Source organism: Stegodyphus dumicola, chromosome X2 (assembly GCF_044657685.1).
Source record: "Stegodyphus dumicola isolate Sdum_Otavi_A_Nest chromosome X2, ASM4465768v1".
NCBI lineage: Eukaryota > Metazoa > Arthropoda > Arachnida > Araneae > Eresidae > Stegodyphus > Stegodyphus dumicola.
This window is the reverse complement of record NC_140781.1, coordinates 152,331,378-152,348,345: the sequence shown is the minus strand read 5'-3', so window position 1 is coordinate 152,348,345 and position 16,968 is coordinate 152,331,378. Positions and strand designations below refer to the sequence as shown.

Genomic DNA, 16,968 nt, shown 5'->3' with positions numbered 1-16,968 from the left:
AATTAAAATTCAATTTTGAATGAGATTACTAGAAGTCTTTCCTGCCTTTTCATAAAGGAAAAAATTAAAAATGATTATTATTTAAAGCAATTGATTACTAAATTGTAATAAAAAATTTTTCAACGAGATTTTAAGTTTTAAGCAATGTCTTAAAAATTTTATATAAACTCCTAAACATTCAAGATGTGCAATGTATGAAGAAGTAATATATGGGAATGTAAATCGTGATAGTATTGTGATTATGAGAACACTGAGTCTGCTTTTAAGTTTGGAATATGCGACTGAATATTAAGGCTAAATTTCATTCCTCATTTCAAAGCAAATACACACATATACTTCCTAATGTATATAACATATATTAGAAAATTTCACATTATATTTACTTCGTTTATTTATATATTTACATACTTTTAATACCTATAACTAATACAACTGAGCACAGCACGGTAAGACACAACTGTATTTAGCCTCGGTATCAAAGAATTTATCACTACATATTTCAGAGATATAAAACAAGATTTAACTAATTTTTGGAGATGCAAACCTCTAAAAAACTAATAATTCGGAAATTAAAACTTAGACGGAATATAACCATTGGAAAATATATGAGAGTAAATAAATGTTAACAATTTAACTTTTGCGTATTAAAAATACTTCATTAATATTTTATATATTTTAATTAAGATAAAATAATTTTTTCTACTTTCAGCAGCAAAATTTAATCAATAAAAAGTATTCATTAAAAATGTTATGAAACATCATGTAAAAATTTCTTATTCATCAAATTGTATATTGTAAACAAAATAATTCCATCAATATTACAAAACACCTGCTGTAAATATATAGACAAATCATTATCATGCATATAAATTAATAACTCTGCATATAAATTATTTATATTTTTTCTATTTAAAGACAGAGTTTCTTCTTATCTTTAGATAAAAACTGCATACAAATGTCTCTCTATATTTGTTATAGAATAAAAATTTTAAGGATGCTTCATTAAGTTATTGTTAGTATTATTTAATGCATAATTATTTAATACAAATAATTTCAATTTGTTATTGTTTCTACTTTAATTTGTGTTTTAAAAAATTTTCGCTTTTCTGAATATGATTTATCCGCTCTACAGTTCAGTCGATTTCTATGCAACAAAAGGTCTGTTTAGGTTTGTTTTAGTTAATTATGGTAAAGCATACTAACCTAAGATAAGGAATGCCTTCTTGGAGGATTTGCTAAAGGAAATTAGCTCGTGTAAACGTTACACATAGGGAAAACGACGAAAACGCCCATGCAAGCCAACCTGTTCGTCTGGAGTCGAACCCAGGTCGGAATTATCAGTTTCTGCGATTTTTATCGCTGGTGGGCAAAAGTGGTTTATGTTTCAATTAATGCTATCAACTGTAAAGATACCCTCCCCCCCCAAAAAAAAAGATTTTAAACAGAACTTTATTTCTCTTTGGAGGATATAAATATAATGATCTTACGATACAGAAAGTATTTGAAGATAATAGAAAAATAAAGCATCCTATCTATAAATTTCATAAAGCATGTTGTGTACAAATTTCACAAGTGAAATATGTGTTCTGGGCTGAAGACAGTAAATGTTCTCTTTTTAAAACATGATGCAATTTCCTTTTTCCTTTTTTTTTTTTTTTTTTTTTTTTTTTTTAATCTTCATTTTTAGCCCAAGGGCGCTAATAAGACTTAAAATTGATTCATCAACGGAGAGTGCTTAATATTCACCGTTGACCGTGCTTAACATTCACCGTAAGCCCAAAAGGGCTGTTAATTTCGTCTTGGCATTATCGTCGGAAACTTTAAAAGTCTGAATCACTTTTAAAATTGTTACCACCAAATATTATCGCCCCTTTTTAAAGAAATTAAATAATGAAGAATCTGCATAAATGTATGTATATTTCTCACACTGTGATAAAACAACGGTACCTAGAGCCATCAAATTTTGAATGACGTACGTCTCCACCGGAATATGGGCATCTGGAAGACAAAATTTGGAATTTGTTTTGTTATCTATTTCATAGTTTGTAAAGCATTTATGAGTTTTTAATTAAGAAACTCAAAAATTTCAAAGCGAGCAATGGCAACACAGTACGGGAGGGGAATATCTCCAGTGCGCGATATTGTGTATCGGAAGTTCTAAAGATATGTTCTTTTTAAATTACTCAGCGATATTGCTTTTGAATTGAATTTTATGGTCTAAGTGCGAAGAACAGGATCTTTAATAAATAAAGGTAACACACAAAACGTTAAAAAAATGCTTCTTTGGAAGTAATAAATCTGAGAGATCTATCAGACATTTTTTTTTAAATATTAGATTATCTCTAATCTAGATATTTCATTTTGCTAATGCATTTTTTAAATTAATATTTTAAAAATATTTCTAACTCAGTAGATAAAAGAGTGCATTCATGTATTTAATTAATTATGGCAGATACAGGATTACCCAATTTAGAAGGTGAGTAACGTAGTGTTCTATATATGAACTTCGTACACGTTTTCCTAATAAGAAATAGTATATTTGAGAAGCAGTTTCTAAATGAAACCGACACTAGTGAATATTTACCACATATAAAAGGAAAACAATGAAAACGCCTTTACAACCAGTTCTACATTTGCAGAATGTTAATCACTCCCCGTTGATGAATCACTTTTAAAATTAAATAAAACTCTTATTAAAATATCAAATATTATACTATATGAATACTAATAAAAATTCGAAAGGATTTTCTCTTCGCATTCCTCATCATAAACTGTTTGATATGAATTTAAGATGTGATAACCGCACTTAAATGTGAGATTCTGAAAAAAATTAACATTCTTTCCGTCGAAAGTGGATGAATGTAGTGAGGGAAAAAATACCATACACAAATTCAAATAAATGCTTTAAAAAATGACTCAGGAATTGAAATAATGTTTACACAAGTAGTATTTCTACAGGGGATACGGTCAGGTTTCATTCGAAAATTATTCTTCTAGCTTTTTTGAATTTAATTTCAAGGAACGGAAAACCATTTAATTTTACCTCAAACTATGAGTCTCATTGGGATGAAATTTTTTCCTGCTCTGCAACTCTTCCCATTTATAGAATTACGACCGACAGATAATAAATGGAATCTAAAAGTGGGACGAGTCTGCGGGGAATAGTGATTAGCGTTTCCGTTTAGTTCGTATTTTTTCCAACTTTTTAAAGGGACTAGGTATCACATCATTCCTTATCGTTATAGATATCGATTAATAAAAAATCGCCATATAAAATGTTCGTCGCACGAGTTTCGTTTACTATTCAAGTAATTTTACAGCGCATGTGCATCAACTATTGTACACATAATGATATGGCAAACTAAATATATGTACTTCGTATCATAAATAAGCTGGATACATATATTAGTATAATGTATCCAACGTACTTGAAAACAATAACTACACACTTCCACAATCAAAGATTCCTCATTGCGGATATGTTAAAATAATATATTTGACATTTCTGTTGTCAATACATTAGCCATTATTAGAGTCGCCAATGTATATATATGTCACACCTATAGCAGAGAAGAATGTAAATCTGACGTAATGTAGGTAGTAAAATAACATTGGATTAAATACCTAAATATAACATAAACTGCATGAAATACCATCGCCGACACACGACGCCAAAATCACGAATGTGCAACATGGTTTACCTTGAGACAAAAGTTCCTAATATTTTGACTATATATTAAAAAAATCAAGTTATCGTGTTAATAGTGCCAATGACATGAAAAATACTAAGGATTATCGAACATTAAGACAAGAATTCCGAAATTTCCTCCACTTGCTTCCTTTTCAGGAATGAAATATTTCTAATAACTATTTACTTTATTCGACTCACTACCGAATTTACTGCAATATTTTTATAGAAGGCTTTCAAAAAAGAAACTCCCCCTCCCCCCTTTTTTTGTCATGCTATGATCTCAACGTATTTTTTTTTTTTTTTTTGATTTTGTTTTAGCTCTTATTTAACCTCAACCATGTTCCAATATAAGAAGGTCAATCTTGACCATTAGTTCAATAGACTTGTTGGTAAAGAAGAAATATCCGTCAATTCTTTTGTCTGTTTCAATCGGAGATTACACGCTGCCGAGTTTCATGGAACAGGTTCCTATTGGCAGGAAATTTTATGCTACGCATAGGACCAATTTAGTCAGCGTCTAAATTATAGATTAAAAAACCATTATTTTCCTACTTGAAATCATTTTATTTTTCAATCGGCTGAATCTCGTTATTGTAAGTTCGTCTTGGGAGATGCATTATGCCAGGAAAGAATCATTCATTCCTCCCGCCTTGTGAATTGTTCACGTGGGAAAGAAGAATGAATTATGTTAGTTACCAGAGGTGAGAGTTTCTATTTCAACGTGCAACACTTTTCATTCCCATTTCTTATCAAAATACTGATTATTTGTTTCTTAATTTTTGCTATTCACTCGGAATAGCGGCAGTTTCCAAGTTATTACTTTACAGTCAGTTCATAAAATAAATGTTAAAACTAACATATTAAGTTAGTTAAACCTACAATGTTAAATTAACGTGGTTTATAATATATTTAGTGATAACAATGTTAGTTTTAGTTAACATTGTTATTTAGTGTTAGCATACGTATGTTGATGCAATTATATATTATACATATTTCATTAACAAATATTATGATCTAATGATGGAAATGAAAGCTTCCAAATGAGTTTTTGTTGAAAGAGATTTAAAAAACAGATTTCAGTCTAGCTTAAATAAATATTTTAAACTATTCACACTGTCATTCTAGAAATATGTAAGACTGGATTGGATTATTTGATTACGACAAAGCACAGTAAGATTGAAACATTACACATTGAAAGAACCACGGAAACGCCCATGCACCCACCCCGCCGGCCAAGATTTCGACTTCGTCGAACTATCAGTGTTCAGCGCTTTTATCCGCTCGACCGCTGCAGGGCCAGAAAAACGGTATACATTTAATTAAAATATGGTATAACTAAAAGACCTTTTCCCTTCAAGTTTTTTTATTTTTTGCATTTTGCGTATAATGTGCGTATAATATAATCCCAATAACATGAAATTTTGACAAATAAATAGAAATTGTTGTTTAAATTTTCACACAAAATTTTATGTCAAAATCATTTTAATACTTACATTATTAATTATTTTTGAATGACATTTAAAATGTATAGTACACAAATAAATGCAAGAATAATAATAACAGCATGAGATTTCTTACGCATTTTAGTTTAGTTTTTTGTACCTTTGGTTTGGTTTATTTGACTATGGCCAATCAGTCAAGCACAGGAGGAGAGGGACGCCTTCTGGGAGAGCTTTTGTACGTTAATTTGTATTTAATGAAATAATGTTGTAAAAGTACTGTACAATAAAACTGTCTGAATTTGCGAAAAATGAATACAAAGTAGAAATAAAAATTATTCGGTACATTTAAACAGTTTGTTAAATACGCTCATTAGCATGGCTTGGACTGCTGATGAAAGCAATTCCCAAGTTCTTTGCTTGAGATTTAGAAATGCAGGACCCTTTTCAGAATTTACTTAAATGCCATGTACACATGAAAAGGATAAATGAAACCTATTGCATAACTTTTCTAAATCAGCAGTTTCCATCGCTTTGTCAAGGTCATTAACCATGGAAAAAGGAACAAAGCACGATATATTTACGAAACAATGCTATACAATTTGTCGTCAAACATGCATGGCACTTGATTGGCACCATAGTACAAAAGTTAAAACACCAGCGGTATAGTCATACTCTTACAAATAAACATAATTGAAAAGAGTAAAGGAGAGAAATCGAATGTGATGCGGTTGACCCTTTTCCCGTTAGCAGGAGATCCAAATTTTTAATCCATGATATAAATTCGAGAAATATTAGAAAAGCCCTGTATTGATTAATTTCCTGACATTCATAATTTAATTTTTATGGCGTCAGAAAATCCGTCCGTGCCACCCCATAATTTAATTTTTCGGAAACAGTAGGAGGGTGTTCGGCTTCGTTTCGCGAAGTCAATATCATTGTAAAGTTCGAATGTGTACTTAGAATCTGCGAAAAAGGCACAGTGTGCATATAAGTTGGAGCATCGGCTTGGAATAAATGTGCAACAAGATCAAAAGATTTAATATCCACGCTCATTAGCATGGCTTGGACTGCTGATAGAAGCAATTCCAAAGTTTGATAAAAAGAGCGTCAAGTCAAAACCTGAAAGCTTATTAATTTCAATGATGCAAAATCATTTTCATTCTCTCGACTAAATATCTAACATCTATTTAAATGCGAAGTGACGTAAGAAATAATGTTTAACTGTGAGACGAAGAAGATAGTACTTCATGAAACAAAAGTAAATTTCTCAAATTTCAAGGGTAAAAAACAAAGCAAGTAGCAAACTGGAAGCTCCTATATACAAAGTTCTTAATTAAAAATAACTCATCAGACATCATAATTTCGAGACCCCTTTTTATCCCTGAGATTTTTTCGCGACGCCAGATATTAAATATAAATCAAAGATATAAAAATAAGTATCCTCTCGTAAGTAATTTACTTCTTTGGTAAACAATATACGTATAAAAAGAAACAATTTTAGGACTTATTTTAAGCAAACAAAAATTAAAGAAAATTCTGATGAGACAGATGTGCTCGCTTTCTGCTGTATAACAAATTAAATGTTAGTGCGATATTTGACACTGGACATAAAGCATCTTCAACATATTTTAACATTGAACGGCATTTGGTTTTAATTAGCGTTAAAGCAAAAAAAAAAAAAAAAAAAAAAAAAAGTAGTTTTATAAAAATATATGGTGTTGAATGAGAGAAGAACGCTTAATGCCATCTCGGAAATAATGAGAAATATAGTTCTAACTCCGATCCAGAATTCATCAAAAATTTTTGTGAAAACATAAGTTTTAGGTTTGAATCGCTAGATAGTTTTACAAATTCCTTTTGCACTTTATGTAACAATTAATTAATATCATTAATATCAATTAATGTAATATCTTCTTATATAAATATTTTAAAAGTATATCTATCTTTAGAAGTATACTTTTACATTTATATAAGTCTAATCTTGTTAATGTCAATAAATGTAATCTCATTAAATGAATGTAGTCTCTTTAAATCCAATTATCAAACTGAATTTTCGTGACCCCAAAATTTCGAATTGCGACCCCATTTGGGGTCGTGACCCATAGTTTAAGAAACACTGTTCTATGGAAAGCCTAATGAGATCAAATTTGACAAGATGTTATCCTAGCTTTATTTACTCTCGCTGAAGTGCAGTGATGATTAGAGTGTATTCTTTTGTAATCAGATATTATTATCAATTGTCATGTTTCGTTAGGCATTCCAGCTACAATAATAAATCAAGAAATGGAAAGAAGAAATCATGGGATCATTTAAGTACATAAGACTGTTAATATATAAATATGTGCATTAACAATTCTACAAATTTTTATCCGTGTACATAAGGAAAGTTCACTAAGAAATACCTATTTGCAACTTAACTTAAAAATAAATACATTTTTATCAGTTAACTTCGAAACAAGGCATTCGGAAATTTCCTCCAAATATCAAAATCAATTACATTTATGAATGAATTCGAAGATTTTAACCTTTTAAATTATGAGGTCAAGGATGGCATGACAAGACTATTTTTCAGTAGATTTCTTGAATCATTCCACACGTGACACAATATGTATTTAACAAAGCGAACAACAAAAAAGAAACAGAGTTATTTAAAAAAGAATTGCGTTGAAAGGAATTTCAAATCTTGTAGGAAAATCATTTCTATGCTGTGTGCAGCTCACCTATTATTATTTCTGAGCTTACTAACTTTTGCAGAGGTTCGACATACTATATTAGAGAGAAAAACAAATTAATTCTGGAAAAGAAAACCCTTTGATACAACTGGATACTCAATTGATGGTTTAAACATAAAGCAGAAAGAATTACTGATGGTCATAGTGAGAACAATCAGACAGATATCAGAGAAGATTCTGGCATTAATTTGCCATAAAGAATTTCATTTTCGGCGAATTCCAGAAAATACTATATCACTGTCAATAATTATTCATCAACTATAGTCATCAGCGAGAGTTAAATCAGAGCCGGTTAAGGGAAAAAAAATAATAATAATAATAACGAAATACAAAGAATTAAAATACTGTTGTTAAAGGAAAAGAATTTCCTTTATTCAAAAGTAACGAAATTCAGAAAGTTTCTAAAAAAATATACGCAAACAAACAGGGGAAACACACACAAACAAATCCTTATACGAAATTCGAGCCTGCACGCTGGAGTTTGTACTAGCAATCTGTGTCCGATAATTATTAAACTGCCAGGGGTAAGGAATACAGTTACTCAGGAAAGGTACTTTAAATTGTACAAGAATGAATATAATTCATATAATACTTTGATGAGAATGGCACCTATAATATTAGGAATATTACTACAATTTTATGAGCATATCGACACCAACAATATTTTTATAAAAACTTATTATATTTATATGAAAATATATGCATATAGGAAACGCAAAGTACTAGAATTTCCTTTAAAAAAATAACCTCGAAACACCATAGAAATTGTAATTTGCGTGTTGTTCGGCGTTAATTTTTTTTTTTTTTTTTTTTTTTTTTTAATTCAGTTTCTAGTACTCTGCTTTACGAAATGGGTTTTTCATCTCTAGCAAAACAGAAGTAGTTTATTCATACGAATAGTCAGCCTGTAGCCAGGAAAAATATAAGTTACTCGTTTTTTTTCTGGGCTTAAATGCAGTTTTAAATGCTAAAACATTAATAAAGTTATAAATATAGATTAGTATCGTTAATGAAATTTACGGATCAATTGAATAAGTACTAAAAGGATTCAAAATATATGATATCTGAAAATTTGTTTCAGAAAAAAAGCGAATAATCGAGAAGCAAATAAGTGTTGCTTATAGTTTTCTGAATAAAATGAAAAAAAAAAAAAAAACAGAGGAGACTTATGTGAACTGAAATCGATGTTCGTATTTTAATGTAATAAGCAGAGTTAATGCCACAGTTTAATGTAAATAAGCAGAGTTAATGCCACAGTTTTACAAACTGTAATGAACAAAACATTTGTGATTTCAAGAAAGAGTCTAAAACAGTTAAGGAAAGTTTTGAAAAATATCAAACTTACGGACAAATGCGTAACAAGAAAAAATGAATGAAGATACTAAGATGTAACATGAAACTTCCTCCGACTAAAGTACTTGAGGAAAATGAAAATAAAAAGAATAAGAATCGATTTTCATTCTTACACTCTCCTTTACAACTGCTAACACAGTTGGACTTTTTTTTTCACTTTAGCTCTTCGCTCGCACTATTTTACAACGAACCCATTTGTCAGGAGCAAAAAGAAGGAACTGCACTAACACGAAAAATGTTAGCAGCCGCGCATGAATACATGCATGAGCTATTGGGCTGCTGGCTGACACTTCACTCCGATTCGGCCAATATCAATCATTCCACCGCTCGCTTCTCGGCGTGAAAAAATAGGGCGAGGAAAAGAATAGCGGAGAGGGAAAGGACCGGAAGCCAGACAACTTGGATTAGGAAACAAAACAGTTTTTGAGCATTTTTTTAAACTTCTGTTTATTTTTAAAGTTCCAAAAGCACTTTTTTAACAGCGGAGTCGTGCTTGAATTTATAATTTTTTGCTGATGTTACTCGAAGGTATTTTTGTTTGGTATATTTCATGTATATGATGTCCTCGCTTCACAGTTGGCAAACGCTTTTCCAGAAAACATAAGAAATAAAAGTTAAAACAAAAGGAAATCGACAGGCAATCTGTTTCAGAGCCAACATGGTTGAATTCTGGCAGAAGGTTTTTGGAAATGTTATTCCAAAACATATACCATTGGCGTTAACAAGTGTTATCTGTTTTATAATAGCATTTTTTTCAATGCATTTTATTTTTCCTCCTAATACTCGAATTTAAAATAAATGCTTATAATCAGTAACTAACCGATAAATTGATTGTAGATAATTTGCAATCAAAACTAATTAAAGAATAATTTTAAGGTTTATAAGCTATCACTAGGAGGGATTAAAGCGATTAAAAAAATGCATTATTTCTAATAATTATTACAAATGCATAAAACTTTAATTAAAAATTTAAAAAAAAACTGCCTTTATAGAATTAAAAAAGCATGGTTAATGATTGTAATGATTATGAAACTAAAAAGCATTTTAAATAAAAATCTACTTGAGGAGCAAATTACTTAATTACCGACAAAAATCTATGGTGCCAAAAACAACACTCATTGTGAACTGCAAATCATTCTCTCCGCAAAATACTTACCGTCTGTCTCTTTCGATCGCAAGAGGTTCATTTGTTTTGATTCTGACTGGTGAAATATTGAATATTTATGATTCTATGAACAACTTTATGGAAATCGGGTCAGAATTAGAGAAAATTTTATAAATCGCAACTGATCTTTTTTTAACTAATTTTTTCAGTGTAAAGACGTGTGTTTCTGAAGAAGGTGTTGTTTTCAAATGATATACTTTTTAAGCATGACTTCACGTTAAAGTGTGAAAAGCTACATAAGCTTTGTGGGTTTATATCATATCAAAAACTTATGTTTATCCAAATATAAAATGATGTTTTTCATTTAAAATTATCTTTTTGAAAGAAATACACAGCCTAAATAAAGCACTTTATCCTTTTAATTTCGGTCTTTTAAAAAAAGCAAGTAAAAAAATAGAACACAGTCACATAGTTTCATCCCAAGGTATGGAATTTAGACGACTGAAGGATCTTTCTCTTTGAATTTCCTCACGATGTCAAGGTGATGTCAAAACCCTGTTATATACAAATCCTCATTTTTGCTTGTAAAACATTTTCAAAAATAAGTTAGTCGCGAGGCTGTCTCATATTCACTCGTATTCAGTCCAGTTCAGCAATAAATTGATAATATGTTTTTTAAAAGAAAATTTAAATTTCGGAGGAAAAAAGAAACTGAGACTGATATTCCTTCTAAATTAAAACACCATCCTGTCATATGGTGATCGAAACATTTTCCTTTACTTTACTTGAAGGAGAAAAGCGACACAGAATATTTTTACTCCTTGAAAACGAGGGGCTCTCGTCATTCACCTTCAAAATTCACTTATATGCTTTTTAGTTCATTTTTAGAAAATCGTATTAAATTCATGGTATTTATAAGATTATTTATATGTATATCGCTGTGAATGAGAATGCACTGAAATCGTTTTGCCTAAAATTTTAGAATAGTAGTAGTAATAATACCCATTAAAGGAAACGTTTCGTGAAAATAGTAATAATAGAAATTAACTATTTCTAGGAATTAAATATTAATTGATGAATAATTTAAAAACAGTAACGCAAAAAGTTCTCAGATATTAAAAATCTCAAGAAAATTCAGCTGAATTACGTACCACTTACTATTTTTGTTCAACTTGTAAACAGAAATATCTTCAGTTAGCGAAGTATATAATTTAGTATTATTTAAAAAATATCCCGATGACAACAGCACGATAAATGCAAGGCTCATCAGCGGCCGAACGGCAAAATCGCTGAACACTGGTATTTCCGACATGTGTTCGATTCCGGGCGAACGGATTGGCTACGTGGACGTTTTTGCGGTTTTCCCTATTTGTAACGTTTATACGAGACAGTTTCCCTTAGAAAGTCCTCCACGAAGGCACCCATCCACTTAGGCAGAGAGCCCTACTGTGCTTTGCCATAATCAACTAAACCAAACCGATAAATGCAATCGTTTTGGCAAAAGCATGAAATGTTTTTCTTCCGATTTGGCAAAGTTTCCTGTTTGGTAAGACTTTGAGGAGACAATTAAATTAACTTGAAATATATCAACTAGTTTAAGTCACTACAAATAAATAAGTCGTAAAATAATCTGAAGAAAATCATTCGCCATTCTTTACTGTCGGAAAATACAGTTTTTCCCCTTCTATCTACGATAAATTCAACACATATTTTTCGCCATGGACTCTTAAAATATTTTAAGTGGGCTTTTGCTTAAAGAATTACAGAGACGAACTGTTGTTTGGACCAGCAGCTTTGTGGGTTTATCATACGTTTTTACCTTTAAATTCAGAATAAGCCACCTTAAATATTTACCTGAACTGGGTGTAATCTTGTAGGGTTTCATGTTTATCTTATTATCTTGCCTGTACTAGCACTCCTACTTTCGTCGACTTACACCAGGATTTTTTTTTTTTTTTTTTTTTTTTTGCCGGGCACTAGCCACTTTTAAGCTTTCGCCACTACTAAGGCCAGAAGTGGTGATCATTTTATTATGGAAGCACCTAACAAGAGACCACCGTTACCTCCTATGAAGAGACAGACAATTTACATTCATGCCTTCTACAGGATTCGCGCCCAGGCCCTTCGGTATCACAGTCGGCTCCCCTAACCACTATACCGTCTGGGCGGTAAATTAATTAATGTATATAAGAAGAGAATTTCTAAAGGAAAAGAACTTCAGAACAGAGACTGCTGACAGTCTCAATTCTAGTTTCGCCTAACTTCTAAATTTTCTTAAATCGACTTTAGCGGTATTTCCTCGCGTGACTCGAGGTCCTGAACCAAAACTTATAAGATCAGTTTGTCTTGTCACATTATAAAATACTTAAGTTTTACTTTAACGTTTGTGTTCAGTTAAACCCACAAGCAGAGGAGTCTTCTGTTATTACAAGAGCTGTCTAAATTGTTAAACTGAAGATCTAAGAAACGGTTTTGTCCTGTCTTTTCTTGAATTGATGTTACTTTACTGAAGGAATAAGAACCGACGACAAGTCGCTTGGCTGTCTTCAGGAAAACAGAATTTAAGAATTCCTCAGAATTTAACATTATGTCCCGTAGAATATTATAGAATATAATAAAGAAGTCATTCATACTATGTCATATAATTACTTCCAGTTATTAATATTCTTTCTAGTAATAAAAAGTATTTTTATATCATGATTGATTTGGAAGCATTAATATTTGGCAAGACTTGTGTCTGCACTTTCTTTGTGCACTTACGAGAAAATCATCTTAATCGCGCTCTGTACAGAATTTTCCTAGGTTATAAATATACATTTCACAAACTCGTTGTATGGATGAAATATTTACATTTTCAAAATCTAAACTGCATTGTTTGATATGTATCCTATTAAAAATAATTAAACAAACAATGACTTGTTCCAGAACGAAACGGAAAATTGCGAAATTTTTCGAACTTCTTTGAACTATTAGAATTAAGTATTCATTTAGTAAGTTAAAAACATTTTGTGTAAAATCAACTCTAATCAATAACACTGATTCGGAACTGCAGAATGACCTTTAAGAATTTCCATTCTTCCATGAAGCCCACTCTACCGGATTTACAATAAATGGATCTATGATTTGGCAGATGTATTACCGGTTCAGTGGTTTAAAAAATGTGTAGAATACATGAAATTATCCTGCTGACTAGTTTCAAATCAGATAACAGGTTCAAATATCTCACTCATGTAGTTTCAGATAACACGCTTTAAATCAGCATCACAATGCCACAGTTTACAAAGTCTAATCACAAATTGCAGACTTTTCCAGAATCGATACGTTCAATTTCACAGAAAACTTCGAAAGGGATATTCGAAATTTTTAATTTTCTTCATCCAAAATATATGCGGAGACGTCGTCTAGAGAGTTACTATCGGGAAATTTAGCGATTCAATATATAATTTTCGGGGAAAAATCAAACAAAACCAGCACCACTGCTTCATAGTTTTAAATACATCATTAAAAATTTTGAGCCTAAAATAGCATGTGTGAACGTACATCGTAATCAAACATACTATTAATAGACAGCACACTTAAATGTACAACAGAAAGGAAAAACTACAATTCTAGAAAAACCGACTATAATTGGTGAAGATTTTAGAGCTGCTGGTGAAGATTTTACTTACAGCAGAAGAAAACGCGATTGAAAGACATGTACCACAAACAGAACAGCATGAAGAATCCTTCTGTTTATGGCACTTGTCTTTTATTTAGTTAAAAGTGAAAAAGGCAGTAGCGTTCTAGTTGCTAAAAACGCTTCCGCTAAAATAAAATCTGCGCCAATTTTGGTTTTCTTGGGATCAGTTCGGAAATCGGAAAAAAGTAACGCGCCTGGTAAAGGCGCGTTACTTTTTTCCGATTTAAAAGATCTGACTATCTATCTTATTCCTGTATTTGAAGATAGTGAACTTTAGAAAGTATATTGAAGGTCCTTATAATTTCCCTATTAATAAATTGAAAGTATTAGCAATATTGTTAGAGGATTCACTCATTGATCTCATCAGTGGTAAAAAACAGACAAATGAAGACAGGAAAACTTTGCATTAACACTGAAATTAGGAAGGGGGGAGTACTGACTTCCCTGCTTTCGGAAAAAACTGCCTAACTAAGGGAATAGCTAATTGCATCTACTTAACTAAATTATATTAAAGAACTGAAAAGAAGTATCATTTGATGAAAAAAAATATTGGCAATGATTCGGTTCCTCCACCTGAACAGTCTTAAGGCTTGACATATATTAACTGTAGTATGGAAGTTTGATAGGTCTGTTTCTTGCAATTAAATTCAAGGATCCGACGATGGCAAAACAATCGGTCATTATTGTACCTTTTGCAATTAATCTACTCCAACATCAATATGCGATTTGATAATGGCATCTTTAATGTTATTATAACACTCAGATCATAATAGATTATGAAAAATAAATTTAAAATGAAGCAATTTCTTTTGAAAAGGTATTTAGAAGGAAAAGTTCAAACAATCTGGGAAAAGTAAATGAGTATGAATTACTTCCTAACTTCTGCTTACCTTAAGCTTTCTTTGAAAATGCAGTATAGTTGCAACAGGGAAAAACGTTTTACGCCTTAATGAATCGTATTAGGCTAACACAAGAATAATCTGAATGTCATTTTCGAGAGTAATTACTATTTCTAAGAATAATTACGAGAAATGTTTTCCGTAGCGATTACTATGTCTGCCGTTGGAACCTCGGAGAAGCCTTGGATGTTTGTAAATATATAATACCTTTGCAGCATGGGAGCACTTAAAATGCACAGCTAGCTGAAAGTCTTCTGAGAGGTCTAGTGATAGAGGAGAAGTGAGAGATCATTGGATTCGTTCCCCGGGGATTCGCATTCAAAATTGGGACGAAGATGGGCAGTCATACTGTTGCCTATGAGGAGCCCGAAGACCATGCCAAAGGCAGAATTTTGCTCTTTTCGTTATAATAAAATTCGTGGACTTATTCTTCTGATACTACTGTCTGACAAGTCAGATAAGTAACAACAACAAAACCAGGAATGAGGCCTTTTTATGCTAAATTTAATGTCTCTCTTATAATATGGTTGAATTCTAAAAAGCACTACATCAATTGTTCCCAGCTTTTTCCTATGTCTCACATGTCTAGGAAATGTTTAATTAGTATTCACACATCATTATAAAAGTGCTCTTACATTTTGGAATGAAGGTCTATGATTCTTAAACAGAGTAATGACTCGTGATTCGTCCCTCAAGGGCACTCAGTAGTTTACGTCATACCCCCGAAAATCCCATCTTGCACCTTTTGAGAGGGAGGGTACCTCAGGTCCAGAATCTGGTAATTATTTGTTTAAGAAAGTGTGCCTTCGAGGAGAACTTTTAAAGAGATACTAATTTGCATTTACATTAATCTTCTGGAAAATTGGGATAACATCCTTGCAATCAGTTCTTTCTTCTGTCAGCAGTCAAATTCTAGATGAAATCATCAGCAATTCTCGGTTTTCGCTATTCGACTATTAGTGGCCATTTAAATTTTAAAACAGAAATCAATATTAAAATATTACTCATCCTTCGTTCCTTACATATATAGTATTTTGCATTGATAAGACCTGTAACTGTAAGTGGTTATAAAGCATCATCTCATAATTCATTATGAAGTCTTATTCCATCCAAATGTAAATAACATAACAAATTTCGATATAAGTTTCAAGGCTACTGATTAAAAAATAAGCATCAGGTACATATTTTTATGAGGTACATTTAACATACTATATATATGTGTTCATTTAACGTGAATAAAATGCTGAATACTTGATCTAGCTATAATTCCTATCAGTTTTCTTAATTAAAATAACTGCAGCACGCATATAAATGCAAACTTTTTCTCCGTTACCTTTTTTCTTGGTCCATCAGCGGCCGAGAGGTAAAGACGTTGAACACTGGTATTTCGTTTCGAGGTTCAAATCCCGCGAACGGGCTGGCTGCATGAGCGTTTTCGTGGTTTTCCCCTTGTGTAACGTGTATACGAGTCAGTTTCCCTTAGAAAGTCCCCCACGAAGGCATCCCTCCCTTTAGGCAGATAGCCCTCGTGTGCTTTGCCATAATTAAATAATCCAATCCAATCCATTTGTTCTTTAAATTGGTTGTGTAAATGTTAAGCACGTGTATGGGCTTGTGTTAGAAAGGGTTTTCTTTGACAGCAGCGTAAAAATTGATTTTTCAAAGCATAAAATATAATTAAAAAATTAGAAAATATATTAAAGCTAAATTTTTGAATTAAAATATAAAAATAAACTATTTGTTAAAATTTTGTTACCAGGCTGCTGATTATTAATATAGATTTTATATTAAAAAAGAACGCAAAATGAGTAATCAAGGCATTTGGATAGCAAAAACATTGATTTAAAGGAGATGCTTAATCGATATTGGACAATTTAAGCAGCAAACGCGCAAAATCGACTAATCATTACTTTCTTGGCCACAGTGCTCGGAATTTATTTTCTAAACTATCTCAAACTAATCTAGATCTTAAGAGTTTTATGATTTTGTAAACCTTACAGATACGCAATTAGCAGGCAAAAAAAAAAAAAAAAAAAAAAATTCGGATAGACCTTTTTGCACAAATTA

The 16,968-nt window shown here is 31.4% G+C and overlaps 1 pseudogene across 12 annotated transcripts in view; it reads right to left on the bottom strand.

Annotated features, from left to right (window-relative positions):
• The window catches only part of LOC118194988 (toll-like receptor Tollo pseudogene), a 549,242-nt pseudogene that overhangs the window by 23,623 nt on the left and 508,651 nt on the right, over nucleotides 1-16,968 (bottom strand). The gene's annotated exons all lie outside the window — the stretch shown is intronic.